The sequence below is a fragment of the Marmota marmota genome, unplaced genomic scaffold (assembly GCF_001458135.2).
Source record: "Marmota marmota marmota unplaced genomic scaffold, marMar, whole genome shotgun sequence".
Lineage (NCBI taxonomy): Eukaryota > Metazoa > Chordata > Mammalia > Rodentia > Sciuridae > Marmota > Marmota marmota.
In genome coordinates this window covers 20560790-20580494 of record NW_026000196.1, presented here as the reverse complement: position 1 = coordinate 20580494, position 19705 = coordinate 20560790, and the positions used below count along the sequence as shown (strand labels likewise).

At 39.2% G+C, this 19705-nt stretch overlaps 1 protein-coding gene across 1 annotated transcript in view; it reads left to right on the top strand.

The window, feature by feature from the left end:
• The window catches only part of Otud7a (OTU deubiquitinase 7A), a 332254-nt gene that overhangs the window by 250457 nt on the left and 62092 nt on the right, over positions 1-19705 (top strand).

Here is a 19705-nt window from a genome sequence, read left to right as displayed (position 1 = left end):
GCCTTGCTTCTCTCTTTTACCCATCTTGCTCCTCCATGGATGATGAACAAAAGATAAGAAAGATCCTGAGCTTAAAAGAAAAATAGGAGACTCTTGTCTATTCCCATGTACATGAGCAAGTTGTGTAACCTCTCTGGGCCTCAGCTGTCCATCTGCAAAGGTGAGAACACAGCTGGCCTGGTGAAGCTCTCTGAGTACTCAGTGGCACATGCCTCATGTAGCTGTCAGTCCCTTGCCCTCTCAGCCTTTCTGGCCTCTGGGTTGAGGAAGCAAAGCCTAAGTTCAGTCTCCTTCTCCTGAACATTTCCTCCTCACCCTAACATTCCAACAAGGAAGACACTCAGGGATCAACACAAATGTCTCTTCTTTGAAGTCCCTCTGGAAAAAGTAAGTAGTTCAAACCCAATGTCTGCAACAGAAAAAGGTTCTTCTTGAGGCAAAGCTATATACCTATGCACTCTTGATCATTTGCAGTACAAATTATAGCAAAACTACATTCATAACTTTACAAACATAATATAGAAGACTCTGTGCCCTTCTTCCCAAGCCACGCACCTCATGGTGAGGTCCTTACCTGCCAGCATGCACTGGCAGTGGACATAGAGTGAGTTCTCAATCCGTGGGAACCATTTCTGCTGGAGATGGGAAGCACAGCCTTCTCATTCTGATTGGCCTTCAGCCAGTTCTTTCTGTCTGCTGGGGAGTGGCCTCACTTCCAGATCCCTGGCCCTTGAAGATGTACCCCATTGTGACATTCCAGACAAACAGGAAAGCAGAGCTGGCTAGAGGAGAGAGTGTTCTGCTGAGGGCTGCAGCCAACAATGCACTCTTAGAGAATGGAGCTTCTTTTATCTCTTGGCCAAAACCCAATGAAAATTGCTAAGCACCTTTGAGTGTTTCAGAAAAATCCAGTAATGAAGGATCTACAGGTTATACATTGGTGGGTGGACTAGTCAGGACCCTAGTAGGAAAGAAAGATGACCCACAATACCTAATGAGATGAAGGGATTCTGTAAAGGGACTGTTTGCTGAGGAATGGGCAGGGTTTGTGGATACCAGTGATCGACAGTGCCATGCCAGGCAGTAGCCCTGGAGAGGCCATTGCCACCCTTGTGCAGATCAGAGAGGCAAGGGGTGAGAGTAGCTGTATGGAGAGAGCTGTGGCTTTGGAGAGAGAGAAAATGATGGAGAAATAAGACTCCAACCACATTCTTCTTCCACCATGCAAGCTCTGACCAGTGCCGTTCACTAGTAGGATAGATGGCAGAGATTTCATTGATGTGGTCCATGTCACCTTCTGGGTGGAGAATGGCATGCAGAAGGGTAGAGTGTAGATCTTCAGGGCAAATGGGAAACATCCAAAAAGTAATGTGTTGGGTGTTTTGACCAGCTTGGAGCTTCTGTGTATTCTTGGTTTTAAGCCATTGCTTGTCAGAATAATACTCATCCATCTGCTGCAAGAGAGAGGTGCAGGATGCACCTACACTGAGAAAGGGATGATGATTCATGGGACTTTTTTGTATTGGGCACATTTGCAGTCATATCTCAGTCATAAGACCTGGGGAGCCTCACTAACGGTGTGCTTGATTTTTAGAACAGTGTCTGTCTCCCCAGTCACTGTATTGGAACTCACATTGTGACTGTGGACAAATTATTATCTCAGCTTCTGCACAGCCATCAAAAACACTTCAGTGATTGGCACCCACATCCCTGCTCTGTCTCACCTCCACAGCAATGACTGATCCACAAGCATGAAACAATTCATAGGGGTTGACAGTAATTTGAACCACCTGCTGTGGAAGCTGGCTATTTCAATGATGCTTCCATGTGACTAATTGAGATATGGTATTCTAAACAAGTTTCGTTCTTCATAGAGAAGAAAACAAGTTTTATGCATTACTCTCAATTAAATGCAGCAGCAGCTCAGACCTGTATGGAGTTCAACCCCAGAGATTGCTGGTATCAGAGTAATTGCAGCAGTTGCCCTAACACACTGCTTCATTTGAAGCTCAGAGTCCTGTTTAAGGTGCATATGTAGAGTCTACTACATTGGCTTTCTCCTTTCAGACCTATCATGCTTAACAAAAGCTGGTTCTTCTCTTGGTTGTTTTTCCTTATTTTTTGGCCATATGCAGCAGCTTCCTACCTTACTGGCAGTTTTACTTTCCCACATTTCAGTTACTCATGATCAAACATGTTCTGAAAATATTAAATGGAAAAATTCCAGAAATGATGAATTTGTAAGCTTAAATAACTTTGATTACAATGTATTGTTACAGTTATTCTATTTTATTATTAGTTATTATCATCAATCTCTTACCTTGCCTAATTTATAAATTAAGCTTTATCACAGGTGTATATGTATAGAAAAACAATCTTTGTTGGAATCCAGCACTATTCACTGGGGGTCTTGGAACACATACCCTTGCTGATAAGGGGAGACTACAGTATCATATGTTGATTTATATTTTGTCTGATTGGAATTTCAATCATCCAGTCTTGGTAAACACCTCTTTAAAACCCAAACTTACCAAATTAATGTGTTAAATTCTCAAACAGCTCATTGCTTACATTGTATACTGAGAATGGAGAAGAATGGGAGCAGAGATCTAGGCCCCAGCCTGGTCTATGCTAGCAAGAGGCTGAGGAGACACCACCAGCCCATACCTCAGGAGGCTGTCAAAGGCACTCATAGAGGAATGAGGTTGAAGGTCAGGGTTCTGCTTCGAAAAGGCAGCCTATGACAAAACATGTTTCCACACTCCCCACATGGGAAACAAGGGAGGTACATGGGCAAATGTGTATGTGTATGTCTCTCTACAGAGTAAGGCCATCTCTAGGCTGGTGGGAACACAAACCCAGCACACTATCCATCTGACCTGTCTGAACTTTCCTTTTTCTCTACCCTTAAGCAAGGGTCTAGTCTAAGCCCTTGCTTAAGGGTCAAATTCTGGTGGGGATCCCCAGCCCCACAACCCATCTGGCAGCAGCTTCTTGCTCCCCTCACACCCCATGGGCTGTGTTCCTGGGGCCTCAACTGTCATTGTCCATGGGGAAAACAAAAAACTCTACCAAATATCTGTGATCTGATATTTATGCCCAGTACTACTGGGTAGGAGGTATAAATTCTTCTTTCTAGTAGTTTAGTGCTTAAAAGAGTTGTGAATAAACTATTTATATGCAATATTATTTCCTGTACACATGTAAGATTGAAAAATAGATAGGAAAAAATATTTAGTGAAAAAAGTCCACTTGCTTCAAGTACAGTTAAACCAGTTGTGGTGGGCAGGAAATAGCATTTTTTTTCCATAAGGCCTCAAGTGGGGAAACTTCCCCTTCCTTGGCTACATAATAACCCAGGGATTACATGGTCCAAAAACTTGGCAAAATATGGGCTTTGCTCAGTTAGTGTTACCTATCCTCCAGCTAGTCCATCCTGGGGACTTGACTCTACTTTCTCAGTATCCTCTTTCCAGTGTTCAGGTGTCTGCCCAGTTTCCCCAGTCACGGGACAGGCAGCCCCCATGTATCTCTGAGGGCTCCATATTCAGTGGAGTGCCAGCCTTGAATAGTCAAATATACCACACATCAGGGAACCAGTTTTCCCTTAAATTACAACCCCAGAGGGCATAGTGACACCCAACCCACAACAGTTCTGGGCACATTAGAAGGGTCCACCCTTCAGCAACTCAAACTGATTGACCTTCAGAGATAGAAAAGAAACCAGTTTTCATTCTTTAATGACTAGCCAGCCAGAGCATCCATGGGCCTATCCATTTCTCCATTGGGTGGCCCTGCTGTATTCAAAAGTAAGAAGACTCAGAGACCAAAGGTCTCTAGGTTTAGGAAGTGACATCCATTACCTCATTTGGAAACTAACAGCATGTGGGTAAGATTGTGGGAGGCACGGCAGTATGTTCATGAGCCAAAGGGCAGAAGCATGTCTGTATAACGCAGTAGTTATTGCATACACAGGACATTGGAATATAGATGTCCAAAAACATTTAGGACACCTTAATCATGGCATTGAATTGTTTCCATGCAAGGATAATTGTACTGGAGGGAATCTGCTAGAAAAGTCCTAAATGTGGAGGTCTGTAGGCCTCAGAGGCATCTCAACCCTGGCTTCAGTCCTAGTCAGCTGGGAGAGCTTGACCAAGTTGCTTGGCTTGCATGAGCTGCATTCTCTTCCATCCAAAAGTCAGAGATGCATAGCAGCTACCAAACTGAGATAGAGTCCCCCAGTGAACACCTTTGCTATGGTCCCACAGAATGACCTGTTGAGGTCAAGGGCTTCCTCACAAACCAAACAGATACAAATCTTTGCCCTGGAGGAGGTGAAATTCCACAGAGAATGAAAGTCCATAAACAAGTAAACTATAAATATTAAATGAGGCAATGCTGGCTGCTGTGAAGAAGTCAAAAGCAAGGTAAGGAAGCCCAAGGTGAAGGGAGGGGGCTAAGTAAACCAGAGGAGGGCAGGGAGTGATGGCACCAGCCGGGACATCAACATTCCTGGCATAGGGGGCACAGCATCACAGACTGGGTGTACTTAACAGAAGCAGTGTCATGTGTGCAGGTGGAGCAATGGCTGGAGAAGCCAGGAAGGAAGGCAGGGGAACTGGAGCCCAGGCCTAGGGCACCTTCAGGAGTCCTTTGGGTATTACTTTAGGGAGGATATGCCACCTTCAGAGGATTTGAGAAGGTGAGTGACACATTTAAATTTACATCTGACAGATTCTAGTTTCTCTATCAAGAATGGATGACAGAGTTATAAAGAGAAGCAGCAGGAAGAATAGGCAGGAGGCAGCTGCTGTAGTCCAGGAGAAAGGAAGTGGTCAGGGCTGTGGGGTAGCAATGGGAGTGACAAGAAGTTGGTAGATATCGAAGCAGGACATGTTTTGATGATAGACCTCCAGGCCTTAATGAGGGATTGGATGGGGCTGTGGCAGACAGAAGAGTGAACGTGACCCCAAGAATGTTGCGCCTAACATGTGGGTAGATAATGTTACCATGTCAGGTGGGCTGGGGGAGAGGAAGAAGCCAGCATTGTCAGGAAAAGCCTGAGATTTTTGTAAAGTTGCTGTCTAGTTGAACATGTGAATCTGGAGTTACAGAGGTCAGGGCTACGGATGCAAATGTGGGCGCTCACACAATATATGGTGAAATCTGTAGGGTGGAGTGAGCTCCTTGGAGGACCCTCCCACCATGCCCTTGAAACAGCTCTCTGCAATGGTGAGCATTGGTTAGAGGCATTATTCTGGAGCAGGGACAGAAAAAGAGAAGCCATGCTAGGACTCCAGCTGTGGTGCTCCAGTACTGAGGGCTTGCAAGCAGCAGGGGCAGCATCCTCTGCAGGAGGAGACAAAGGGGCATCCTGCAGAGGAGACAGAGAACACATGGACTGGGAAACAGAAAAAGCCAGCCAGGGATGACAGGAGCCTGAAGCCCAGTAAGAAGTTGTACCTGGTACCAAATGTGCCTCAGAGCACAAGGAATTGATGAGTGGATTTGGCTACTGAGACCCAGGTTTTCAGGGCAACAAAGAACTAGAAGCAACACTATGCTTGGGGGCAGAGAAAGTTAGGAAGTGTCTTCCCACCCAATAGTTCTCAGGGGCTGCTGCATTCATCTCTTTCTTCCAGTTTAGACTCTGAGTTAGTCAGCTTTGTGTTACTATAACAGAATTCCTGAGATAATCAACTTAATAAGTGAAAGATTTATTTTGGCTTATTGTTTCAGAGATTTCAGTCTATGGTTGCTTGGCCCTGTTTCTTTGGGCCTGTGGTGGCACAATATAATTAGGGTAGGAGGCATGTTGGGGGAGGTCTGTTTACCTCATGGCAGTCAGGAAGCAGAGAGAAAGAAAGAGAAGGGGTCCTAGTGATCCCTTCAAAGGCATGCCCCCAGTCACCTAAATTCCTCCCACTCCATCCCACCTCCTACAGGTCCCATCACCTCCATTAGCATCACAACTGGGGACCAAGACTTGTGCCTTTGAGGGACACTCAAGATCCAGACAATTGCATGCCCCCCCTTCCCTCTGTGTCATGGGGTTTCCATTGGCCTCCCATTTAATGGGACCATTCCTTGCCCCTAAAAATACTTCCACATGTTTCCTAACTCCAGATTTGTCTTCTGACAGGTGGTGCTTGGAGCACCCTCCACCCATCATTCACAGCAGAGGCCTCTGGTGGGCAGGCCTGGAGGTGCCATGTTCCTCTGTGGGCCTGGCACATGTTAAGCACAGAACTTGCACCAAGTTTCAGAGGTACAGAGATCAGGGTTCATGTCTTAGCACCATACTGGTTGTAGCATGAACCTCATCAGGCTACCATCATAGGGCTTCATATTCTTATCTGTTACCAGGCCATGAGTTAGCCTTTCTTGTAGGGCCACTACGAAAAATAACCAAGTGATATTTGCACAGTGCTCAAGAAATACCAAATATTGAACAATGGCTGGCTTTAGTAGTATTTTATTTTATTTGCATAGAGTGATAGATATTTCTTTTTTAAGAATTTGACCAAAAGGATAAATCGTTTTCACCAGCATTATGATTGTCCATTCATTTAGAAAACATTTATTGAACAACTATTGTAGAACAAACACTATTGTTGGTATCAAGAACTACTAAGACAAGAAACACAAGGTTCCTATCCCAAAGGAGCTCCAAAGACACAAGAAAGACAGACTGGGAGCCAAGCATCACAGTCCTAGGGAGGCAACTCTCACAGAAGCACTTACAAGGTACAGAAATCCCCAGAAAGAGAGGATCGGGTAGTTCTAGGAGGAGGTGTGCACTTCAGTGATATTAAAAGAAATCATAGGGTCACACTTAGGGCAAGAATCCCTCATCTTTCTCATGAAGAATTGTCACTTTTTTTTTTTTTTTTCATGGAAGTGTCTCATTGGGGATGAGCAAACTGGCATCTTATTTTAAACTGTGTGGTAACCATCTGTTACAACATTCAAGTTAATCGGTCCCATTATCATGCATGAATCGAAGAAATGCTACTCAAAAGTCAGAACAAGTGACTAATAGCTCCTAACCCACGAGACCATCAGCCTCACTTGATGGTGTTGGCTTGTGATTTTTTTTTCTTTTGTTTTGTTACAGGAGCTCAGGTTTTAAGATATTCACAATGCCAACTCCTATAATTTTTTTCATGTTTTTAAGTGATATCATAGGAAGATGTAAATAACCACTCTGTCAAAGCCAGGAAGAGGAACTTTGAACTGTGAACCCTCTTTGAACCTTCGCAGTGCATTCTATATATGAAGAATGCCATCCTCTTGGGCATCCCACTCTGGATTTTGGCTGGAAATGCTGGAATACTATGTAGCCATTTTTTATTCTCCTGAAGTTGGGAAGTGCTGGCATTTGACACGATGGGGTTATCTTCCCAGGGTTATCATGTCCAATGTATAGCCCCAGGAATGCTCTCAGCTGGGTAAGGGTCTTGGCTTCTGGAAGCCAGCATAAGTCAATCCACTAAGCCTTGTCATCCACCCACTAGCCTCTCTGGCAGGCTATAGCCTGCCTGTCTGTCCTCTCCTGATTGTGCAAGTTATCACTAGCCCGGGCCACAGTGTTCTTAGCACAGCTCCCAGAAACTGTTCATTTGACTTTGTGGGTTCAGGTGTTTCATCCTGCATAACTCCCCTTAACTTCAAGGACACAGGGAAGCATCCTAGACATCACCTAAACACTCCTGGGATAGGAATGTGAAATGATGAACAGAATTCCATTTAAATGCCCTTTGGCTAAAGGACACAGTACTGCATAACAAATTACCAGACACTTAGCAGCTTAAAACAGCACAAATTTATCATCTCACAGTTTCTGTGAGTTGGCAGTTTGGAATGTTTTAGCCAAGTCTGAGATTCTGCTTAGAGTGCCTCAGGCTGAAATTAAAGTGTCAGCTGGCTGTGTCCTCATCTGGAGTCTTATCTAAGTTCTCTCAGATTGAAGGTTCCTTGCGGCTGAATGACTGACATCCCATTTTCTTGCTAGCTGTTGGCCACAGATGCTCTTAGCTCCTAGAGCCTGCTCAGAAGACCTAGGTGTGAAGCAGGTTCACTGTGTGATATTACTTGCCCTATTCTGGTGAGACAGAGCACTCACATACCTAAGAAGTTACATGGCAGAGGTTTATTACAGCCAGGCACTAAGAGATAACAAAAACCTAAGATTCATGGCAAACCACAAGAGAGCCACCCAAGGCAGAGAGTCTCATCTACATATACCCGCTTGAGGGACCCTGGAAAGCAGCTTGATATCCCAGGGGAAACACATATCACTAGGCTAAGGCATTGAAGGACTTGCTCTTCTAGGAGGAAACAACACAGAGCCAAGGCTATTCTGAACAGGTCCCTCCTTAACGTGTTGCATATCCAGCACGTTCTGCAGTTATTCTTGAGAATTACACACAAGGAAAGGAGACCAACGGGGGCTATCCAAGGCCACCTGGAGAATTGTCCTGCACTGGGTCCTTGCTATGTAGCTCTCTTCACAACGTGACAGCTTACTTCCTCAAGGCCACTCTCTCCTCTTCCCTCTACATTCTATAATGCCAGATTCGTGGGACCCCAATAGACCTCCAGGAGCCGAATCCGATGCAATCACACAAGAGTCTTTATTTCAAGCTCAAGCCTGGACTCATAACCGTTCCCGACGCAGCGGTCCCAGGGAGTGAGTCCCGGTCCTTTGTTCAGTGAGATTTTATAGGTTTTGGGGGATACTCTGTGCATCACAACATCACACAGCAAATCATGCCATACGGTGGGAAAGTCAAACAACAACTCTTAACATTGATTAGCACATTCAATGGTGGGAACAAGTTGGGTAGGGGTGATTGGCTAGTACAAGAGGGGGGTTCCTTTGAACTGATTGGTTTAGGCCACGAGGGATGTACGTGCTAAACTACATGGTTTCCCAACATGTTATCAACCACCATAAACTACTGGGGGGTCATCTGGCATCCCAGGTATTTTCCCTGTCTCATGCTGATTGGAGGTTGCTAGGGGGGTTGCTATGGGTCCTCACCTAGCCTGAGTCAGGGACACCTGGGGGCTGCCGCAGACCTCTCCAGTTAGTTACAGACAAACAACTCAGCAGGGTGGTATGTGCCTAGGAGTGCTCTGTGGGTTTTTCCAAGGACAAGGGTCACACCCCCTTCCTTGGACAGGCTTTGCTCTGAGGTAGAGGCTGGTTTCTCAAAAATGGAGTCACATTAGTTTCTCAATTCTACCCTTTACCCATTCTCTCCAAATCACTCCGACCACTAAACTCTCTTTTAAAGAGCTCTCCCAGTTAGGTCCAGCCAACCAGAAATAATTTGCCCTTCGATTAACCCTGAGTCAGCTACTTAAATCCACAAAATACCTTCACGTCACCCTGTATTGTAACCTGATCATGAGAGAAACATCCCATCACAGGAGCAGGTCCCATCCACACTCAAGGGGAGGGAATTATGCAGGGGTGGACCCCAGGAGGTCGGAATCTTGGGATCACCTAGAAATATCTGCTGCAGATATAGCAGTATTATTTACAGGATGACAATTCTGTTATGCTAAAAGATACACAATGAGAGACTAAATCATGTTGGATATATGGTAACCAAGGAAATCTTCCCAATTTCCTAATGTGCCACTTCTAACCATTGCACCTGAATTTGTGTATTATAATATGCTGTGGTTAGAGGCAGAGCATGCATCTGCTGAATTCTACTCTTAATGATTTCAAATTTCAAACAGCAGGTCTCTTAGAGCTCTAAGGAAACTACTTTTACTGGGCTCTCTTGAAAATCAGAGCCATGGATATGGTCATCTTGGGTGGGGTGAAACGGGCACTATGATAACTGTATTATGGACAGTTATACAGTGTAACTGTATAATGTATTGAGGGCCCACCATATCTCAAGTGAATTAATTGTGCCATTAATTACTTTCAAATCTCACATAATCTGCATGTGATTACTGATATGAAAAAAAAATAGAGTCCCAGAGAAGAAAAACAGTCAGTCCATCCCTGCCTCTCCAGTCTGTAAAATGGCAGAGGCAGGTCAGAGCCCAGCTCTGCAGTCTCCTGTCCCTGACCATGGCACAGTACCTCTTTGGTCCAGCTTAGAACCTTTCGAACTGTCACCCTCACCCTCAGGAAACTTATTGCCAAATGCCACCTTCCATATATGAGTGGCACAATTCTTCATTTTCTTTAAAAAAGTAAAAAGTAAGTCACCAATGCTGGAGAAAATCTCTAAAGGAACATTCTTTGAGAGGCCAAATATGAAGTAACAGTGAAGTCACACATGTATAGAAGGACACATTGCACAGAATCCCAAGCAGGAGCATCTGACACAGATGCAGAGTGAAGTGGTCCTGGCCCAGAGGTCCCACAGATTATAGCCGTCCTCAATCTTCACACTTAATACTCCTCCTCCTAATGCATGGTGACTGATTCCAAAATCTTGTCAATAAAATCAGATCATGTAAGAAAAACTTTAAAATTTATGCATACACAAACCAAAGATTTGAACAGAGAATGGACAGAAATAGCAGTTATGGCACAATTAAAAGCATAGGAGAGGAAGTCTCAGGACCTTTTTTGTGATTTGTTACACATTCTTTTTAGAGCAAGGAGAGCTAGTTAAACTGAATTGTTCATGGCTGATTGGCTTCATTTTATTTAATCATGCTGACAAAGAAGTATTGCTTACATTTTGTGTTTCCTTCATGATGAGACCTAAATCAGGGTGACTTAAGTTTTGGCTATGTGGTTATGGACTGTTGGCCTTGGGGTAGACCTAAACTGTAGCCTTTTAAAAATTTTTTCTTTAACAGTCCCATAATGTATGGTGGCTAAACAGATTTCACAAGATGAAAAAATATTCATTAAGTCACTATTCAGTTATCACTGTGTTCTAATTTTTATTTTTGTGTAAAGGGGGAACACTAAAAAGGTGCTCATTTAATTTAGGTGTTAGACATGAACAGAAAGTTGGTTGGTAGGGGTTGCTAAGAAAGCAGAACTTTTAAACTTCAAAAGTGTTGAAATAAAATTAAAGTGGCTCTGATCTATGAAAAACCAGCCTATCAAAAATTCTAGGTGAAAATAAGGAAAAAATGTGGTATTAAATTGAACTATAGTGACAATATATATTAAGAGTTTTATGACTTAGCCTTGGGTTTTATAGGCTCAGTAAACATCTAGAGTGCCCCTTAAATATTTCAGAAATACTTCTTTACATTTTATTGGAGAAAATAATATAGGGTGGAAATATTTGCAAGTTGGAGTTTTCTGAAGGTTTTTCTTCCAGCAAATGCACCACCTGGATCTTTTCTTTGGCCTCCAGAATGGCTTCTCAGATGGAAGCTTCCATCTTGATTATCATCCATTATGATAATCTCCAGAGCTAGACCCCTTACCTTGTCATTTTTTAACTCTTTCCTAAACATAATACACAGAAAACTACGGAACAGATCTTAAGTATAGAACCAAATGCATTTTATAACAAAGACTCAGATCAAGGAAAGTGACTGTTGACAGCATAGATTTATTTCATCTGTTTTTGAATTTTATGTAAATGGTATAGTGAATGGGTTAAGTTCTGGATTCTTTCACCTAGCATTAAGTTTATGCAATTCATCCATAGTTAAATGTAATTATAGTTTATTTATTCTTAGAGCTGTAATGTACTGCAGTGTGTGCATTTACTACAGATCATTTATCCAATATATTGTTGATTGACATTTGGTGTCTGTGGTTTGGGTGTGTCTCCCGAAGCATCTTGTGTTGGAATTTAATCTGCACTGTGAAGTATTAAGAAGGTGGAAACTTAATCCCACTATTGTTTTCAGAGCTGGGACCTTTGGGAGGTGATCTGGATTGGATAAGGTCATAAGGGCCAATCCCCTGAACAAATACTGGTGGCTTTATAAGAAGAAAGAGAGGCCAGAACACACATACACACGTGTACACAAGTACACACGCACACGCATGCACAGACATCTTCTTTTCTCTTGCCATGCCAGGCCCTGAATTGCCTTGGGATGGTGCCAGCAAGAAGGCCAACACCAGGTGCAGGGCCTCACCCTTGGACCTCCAGAACTGTGAGCCAAAATAAACCTCTTTTCATCCAAACTTACCCAATCTGTGGTATTATTTTATTGGCAATAGAAAATGAACTAATTCAGCATCTTAGCTGAAGCTGAAATAACAAAATACCATAGAGTAACAGAAGTTTATTTTCTAACAGTTCTGGAGGCTGTAAGTCCTAGATCAAGCTGCTGGTCAATTTAGTTCTTGTTGAGGGCTGTCTTTCTGGCTTGTAGACAGCTTCCTTCTAGCCATGTTCTCATGATTTTTCCTCAGTGTGTGCATGAGCTGGGTAGGGAAATTGAGGGTGAGAGCACTCTTGTCTCTCAAAAGGACATGCACCCTATTCAATCAAGGTCCCACCCTTATGATCTTATTTAATAACTTCCTTAGAGAACCCCTCCCCAAATATAGCCACATTGGGGGTTAAACATTCAATCTATAAATTTGGAGGGGACACATTTGATTCATAATATCTGGGCCCTTTCCATTTGTTGGTGATTATGAGTAGTACTACTATGAAGAATCTTATATATGTTTTCAGTGAATACATGAACACATTTCTAGAATATATACATATGAGTTGTTTAGTCAGCTTTTTCATCACTGTAACCAAAAGACCAATTTAGAGGAGGAAAAGTTTATTTGGCTCATGGTTTCAGAGGTTCAGCCCATGGTCTGCCAACTGTATAGCTCTGGGCCAGATGGCAGAGGAAGTGGTAGAGGGGAGAAGCTCAGGATATGGCAACCAGGAAGCAGAGAGAGAGTTCCTCTCACTGGGGACAAAATATAAATCCCTAAGTCACACCCTCACTGACCTACTTCCTCCAACCACACCCTACCTACCTACAGTTACTGCCCATTAATCTGTATGAGTGGTCCTTGGGTTACAACTCTCATAATCTAATCATTTCATGTCTGAAAATTCTTGCATTGTCTCACACACAAGCTTTTGGGGTGACACCTCACATCTAAACCATAACAGGAGTGATACTGGGAATCAGAGGATTTATATAAATTCAGCTATATCGTAGTTTTCCAAATATTTCCCAAAGTGGATGCATGAATTTGCCTGTCCACTTTTTAAAGTTCTGATTGCTTTGTATACTTTTTATTTTATGATAAATATTATATGTAAATATGTTACATAAAAATATAAATATTATATATGACAGTAGAATGCATTTGACAAATTGTACACAGATGGAGCCCAACTTCTCCCTCCTCTGGCTGAACATAGTACAGAGTCACACCGGTAGTATAATCATACTTGTATATAGGGTGATAATGTCCATCTCATTCCACCATCCTTCCCATCCCCATACCTCCTCCTTTCCCCTCACTCCCCTCTGCACAATCCAAAGTTCCTTCATTCTTCCCTACCCATCCCCTATTATGGATTAGCATTCGCTTATCAGAGAAAACATTCAGCCTTTGGTTTTGGGGGCTTGGCTTTTTTCTGTGCCTGGCTTATTTCACTTAACATAATGATCTCCATTTCTATCCATGTTGTTGCAAATGATAGGGTTTCATTATTTTTTGTGATAAGTAGCATTCTATTGTGTATATGTGCCATTTATTCATTCATAAATTGATGGACACTTGGCTGATTGTGTGTCATGGTTAGTTTGAATTATGCTACAATAAACATGGGAGTGAAAATATATACATAAATATTATATGTAATGATTACATGTATATATCTTCACTGATGCTATTATCTACCTTTGTATTCTGACTGATAAACTCTAATGAACAGAAGATCATAGTTAAAATATTTAATATACCTTTGTCCCCCCATAGTTTAAGAGCTTCTGTTTGTTTTTCAGAAATGACCTGGAGATATTCTCCTGCATTTGACATTTAAATCTGTAATCCACTTAAAACAATTTTAATATGTAGTGTAATATGTGATGATAGTCTTTTTTCCCATACCTGATCTGGTTCCATTTGTAAAAAAATATCTTTTTCTTCTTACACTGCAGAGTAATCTTTGAGATAAAGGAATTGACCATGTACAGAAGGTTTCTGATTCTTTTCTCTGTTCTATTTTCTTGGTTTGTCTATCCTTGGAACAAAATAGTCTTAGTTTTATAAGTCTCATACTGTATAGTTCTGCACTTTTGTTGTTTTTAATAAAATTTGTCTTTGCAAATCTTAGTTTTTTTCATTTCCATATAAATTAACTTATCTGGAATCTATTAAATTCCACATAAATTAAAACCAATAGGAGCAATATTTTCATTTATTTATTATTTATTTAGCTTTAATATTTAGAATATTAAATCTTCTATCCATGCACATAGTATGTTCCTTAATTCCTCTTAAGAATATATGGTAATTTTCAAAGTAAAGGCCTTAGACATAATTCACTGGACTTAATCATTTGATTTTATAATATAAAAATATTTTTTAAATGCAAGTAACAACTGAGATGTACAAATAACAATTGATTTTTATTGCTTCATCTTGTATTCTGGAATCATTCTAAGTTTACTTAAAAATTTGCTTCATTTGTATCTTATTTTAGGCTTTCTAGGTTCTTAGTCTACAAAGTGCAGAGTGGCAGTTTATTTTTCTTTTCCAGTCCTCATGGCTGCTTATTATTATTATATCTTTTCTTTGCCTTGTTGTATTAGCTAGGCCTTCTAGTAAAATTTTGAACTAAAAAGGTAACAGCTGATATCCTTGACTAGTTTCCAATCTCAGAGAGAAACTTTTACCACTTCAACATTAAATATGATGTTAACCATAGATTTTTATTTATACTTTATGTCAGATTAATGCAATAGTCTTCTAACCCTAGTGTGCTGAGTTTTTATTTCTATGAATTGGCTTAAAGATTATAAAATTCTTTTGCTCCATCTCCTTTTTTTTCCTATTCATTACTGAATTTACATTGATTTTCAAATTATTGTGAATACTTGCATCCCTGGAATAAATCCCATTTAGTTATGGTATTATCCTTTTATATATTTCTAAGTTTGTTTGCTAATGTTTTTATTAGGATTTTGATATCTATGTTTATGAGAAAAATTGGTTTCTAATTTTCATTTCCAGTAATGTCCATGGTAGGTTTTGGTATCAAAATTATTCTAACCTGACAAGAGCTATAAAGTTTTTCCTCTATTTCTATTCAATGGAAGAGTTTCTATAAGACTGGTGTTATACAGTTCACAATAGCAAGACTGTGGAACCAACCCAGATGCCCTTCAATAGACGAATGGATAAAAAAAATGTGGCATTTATACACAATGGAGTATTACTCTGCATTAAAAAATGACAAAATCATAGAATTTACAGGGAAATGGATGGCATTAGAGCAGATTATGCTAAGTGAAGCTAGCCAATCCCTAAAAAACAAATGCCAAATGTCTTCTTTGATATAAGGAGAGTAACTAAGAACAGAGTAGGGACGAAGAGCAGGAGAAGAAGATCAACATTTAACAGGGATGAGAAGTGGGAGGGAAAGGGAGAGAGAAAGGAAAATGCATGGTAATAGAAGGAGACCCTCAGGGTTACACAGTGGAGGAGGTAGAGAGAGAGGAGGGGAGGGGAGGGGAGAGGTGGGGAGGGGGGAGGGTGGAGGATGGGAAAGGCAGCGGAGCACAACAGACACTAGGATGGCAATTTGTAAATCAATGGATGTGTAACTGATGTGATTCTGCAATCTGTGTATGGGGTGAAGGTGGGAGTTCATAACCCACTTGAATCAAAGTGTGGAATATGATATGTCAAGAAATTTGTAATGTTTTGAACAACCCACAATAAAAAATTTAAAAAAATAAAAAAATAAAAAAAAAAAAAAGACTGGTGTTATATCTTCCTTAAACGATTGGGAAGATTCACTATGAAGCTATGTGTTCATGGGTTCTGTTTTAAGCATTTAAAAATAACAGATTCCAGGGCTAGAATCTACTATTGAGGTGTACCTCAATAATAGATCTTCCTGGCATGTGTGAGGCCCTGGTTTCAATCTGCAGTTCCACAAAAAAAATTTTTTGCAAAATAACAGATTCGATTTTTTAACTGTTTAGAAATTTTATTTCTTCTTATGTTATTTTAAAATGTTTTCAATGAGTTTTCCTCTCCTATCTAAATTTCCAAATTTACTGATGTTAACAATAATGGTTTTATTGTCTGTAGGATTTGTAGTAATGGCTCCTTTTTATTTCCATTGTTGGTACTCTATAATTTCCTTTGTGTTCATTTGTTAATACTGTTGACAGGGACTTATGAATTATATTATTCTATTCAAAGAACTATTTTGTTCTTTGTTGCCTTTTTTCATTGTATATTTATTTCCTATTTCATAACTGTTGCTCTTAAATTTAATTTTTGTCTTTATCTTTTGGATTAGATATACTATTCTGTTTTCTGGGTTCAGAGTCTGAGAGCTTATCTTCTTCAGCTGTATGCTTCTATAAGGTCATGAACTTCTTTCTATTCAGTGTTTTAGTTAAATCCTACAGTTTTAAATGTAAGTCTTTATTTTTAATTTAAGACCTTTCCTAATTTCTTCTGTATTTTTTATTCTAGTTTGTTTTGAAGTGTATTGCTTAATGTCCAAGAAAATTGGATTTTTTTCTAGTTTTTTTTCCCCCTACTGCAATTTATCTAAGATCACAGTATATACATTGGATGATTTGGGGCATTTAAAATTTGTTGATATTTGTTTTATAACCTATCATATAATGAATTTTGTTAAAGATTCCATGTCCACTGGAAAAAAAGCTGAAGTTATGTCCTTCTCATATATAATATTTATATGTTAATTTTATCAAGTTTGTTAATTTTCTCATTCGGATTTTCTCTATCCTTAACTGAGTATCTGTCCACTTATTCTACCAGTTATTGAAAAAAGAACATAAAAGTTCCCTAATTTAATTGTGGGTTTTTTAAAATTTCTCCTTTAATTCTATGAACTTTTGTTTTATGTATGTTGAAGCTATGCTCTCAGGTAGATAGGCATTTGGAATTGATATACCATCCAAATAAGTAAAAACTTCAGTTCTATTTTTAGGTGCAGAGACCTTGTGGTCCTAAACTCTCTGGTTTTTGATGTTCTGAAAATGCCATTATTTTTCTTAAGTACTCAAGTGCTATATCTAGAATTTACAGGTCACATAGTGTCTCCATGACATACTTATTCTCTCTCCCACCGACTTCATATACTTCTTCCAAGCCAAAATTTGCTGAATTCGTATCTATATTATTTTCTTCTTTCTGCTTCAAACTTATTTACTGTTCTTTTCTAACATCTTTGGATAGTTGGCTTAATTCATTAATTCTTAGTTCTTTCTTTTATTTTATTATAAACATCTAGGGTTATTAATTTTCCTCTCATTACTATTTTAGTTACATCCTACAAGTTTTGAAATATATTATTTTGGTTATTATATAGTTCAGAATATTTTCTGATTTTTATTTAGATTTATTCTTTGACCCATGAATGATTTGGAATTACTTTTTCTGTTTTCTTTCCTTTTAAAATATTTTTTTATTTGTAGATAGACACAATATCTTTATTTATTTATTTTTATGTGGTGCTGAGGATTGAACCCAGTGCCTCACACGTGCAAGGCAGGCACTCTACCACTGAGCTATAGCCCTAGCCCGTTCTGTTTTCAAATATATGAAATATTTCTAGTTAAGGTTTTCTTATCAATATCTAGTTTAATTGCATTATGGTCAGAGAACATGATCTGTATGATTTAAAATTTGTTGAGACTTCTATATAGTCCATAATATGAATCTTTTTTTAATGTTTCATACATGCTTAAAAAGCATGTATAGTATTCTATTTTGACTGTACTGATTTATATGTGTCCATTTGGTCACATTATGTTTTTCACATCTGTATATTTATTAAGTTTTCTGCTTGTACTCTCATACTAAAAGAGTTACATTAAAATCTCCTGTTATGATTGTACACTTGTCTACATCTTCTTTTTATTTCTATCAATTTTTAAGTGCATGTATAAATATGAGGCAGTATTATCAGATGCCACAAATAAACTTTTACCTTTCTCATGGAGTAAGATGCTGAACATAATAAGAGTGCTTATTTAACTCTAGCAATGCTTTTTTGCCTTTCAGGGGTTTTTTAATATGCTGTTGTTACATCTATACTAACTTTCTACAAGTTAAAATTTGCCTGATACCCCATTTCCCATCCTACAAACTTTTACCTTCAGCAGATTTATATTCCTATATCTTAGATGTGTCTCTTGTAAATTGATCTCATACTCAGTTTGATGCCATTTGTCTTTAATGGGTGCATATGTTAAAGGTAACTTTTATTTGTCTCTACTTTACGTGGGTTTTTTCTCTCTTTACAAACTTTGTTTTAATTCAGTTAAATATTTTTTAATTATTTCACTTTTTTCTTCTACTAGTTTTCAAAGTGTACACTCTTTATATTATTGAGAGGTTACCCTAAATCATACAACATTCATATGAATTACATCTCAAATTACACAGTTAATACAGGGCCCTTAGAGTAATTTAATTTTATTCATCTCTTCACCTTGTAACTTGATATACAGTTGTTGTCATTTGTTTTAGTTTTCTATTTCGTTTGTTTGTTTTCAGTGCTGGGGATGGAACAGAGGGCCTTACATATGCTAGGCACTCTACCACTGAGCTACACCCCCAACCCCTAATTTATGTTACTTTTTTTTTTTACCCTGTACTTAATCTCATTGGTCATTATTATTGTTTAATAGAGTCAGTGTTCACCTAATATACTATTTTCTCTTCACTTCTTGCACATCAGATCTTTCTTTTGTTTGAAGTTCATCCTTTAGAATTTCCTTGGAGTCTGCTGATTTTACTCTCCATTTTTATTAGTCTTAAAATACTTTTGTTTCACCCTCATTTTTTTAAATGAAGAAGTTAAATGTTTTGTTTCTAATTTTGCTACAAAACTGTTGATTCACTGTATTAAAAATAGTACCAGAAAATGCAGCATATTATAAAATTAAGGTAGATTGTCCTTCATCTAGCACTGTACAACTAACAAATACTTTCCTGCTCTCCCAGTTATTTCCAAACAGAAGATTATTAAGTATTTTAATCCAAATCTGGAGATGGATGTAGGCAAATTAAAATATTATATAAGGCTTATGTTAACAATGTTAATTTAAATGACATGCTTTTATAACTAGCTTTTACCATAGATAATTTCATGAATTCTGAACACCAGAGTCTGCAGCCTACTCTAAAAACCATTGTATAAAATATGCATATTGGGCTGGAGATGTGGCTCAAGCAGTAACGCACTCGCCTGGCATGCACGGGGCGCTGGGTTCGATCCTCAACACCACATAAAATAAAATAAAGATGTTGTGTCCACCAAAAACTGAAAAATAAATATTTAAAAAATATGCATATTGTGTTTACCTGTCATCTTTAGGAAGTAACAGTGTTGAGTAGTTTCTTTTCCAGTGGTCTCTCTAAAAGTTGTTACATCAAGTCTTCCATCCACCTGTAATTTAGGACAACTATACTGGAGTAACTTATTTTACACTAGTTTGTTTAGGGGTACCATTTTCACTATATATATATATATATATATATATATATATATATATATATATATAT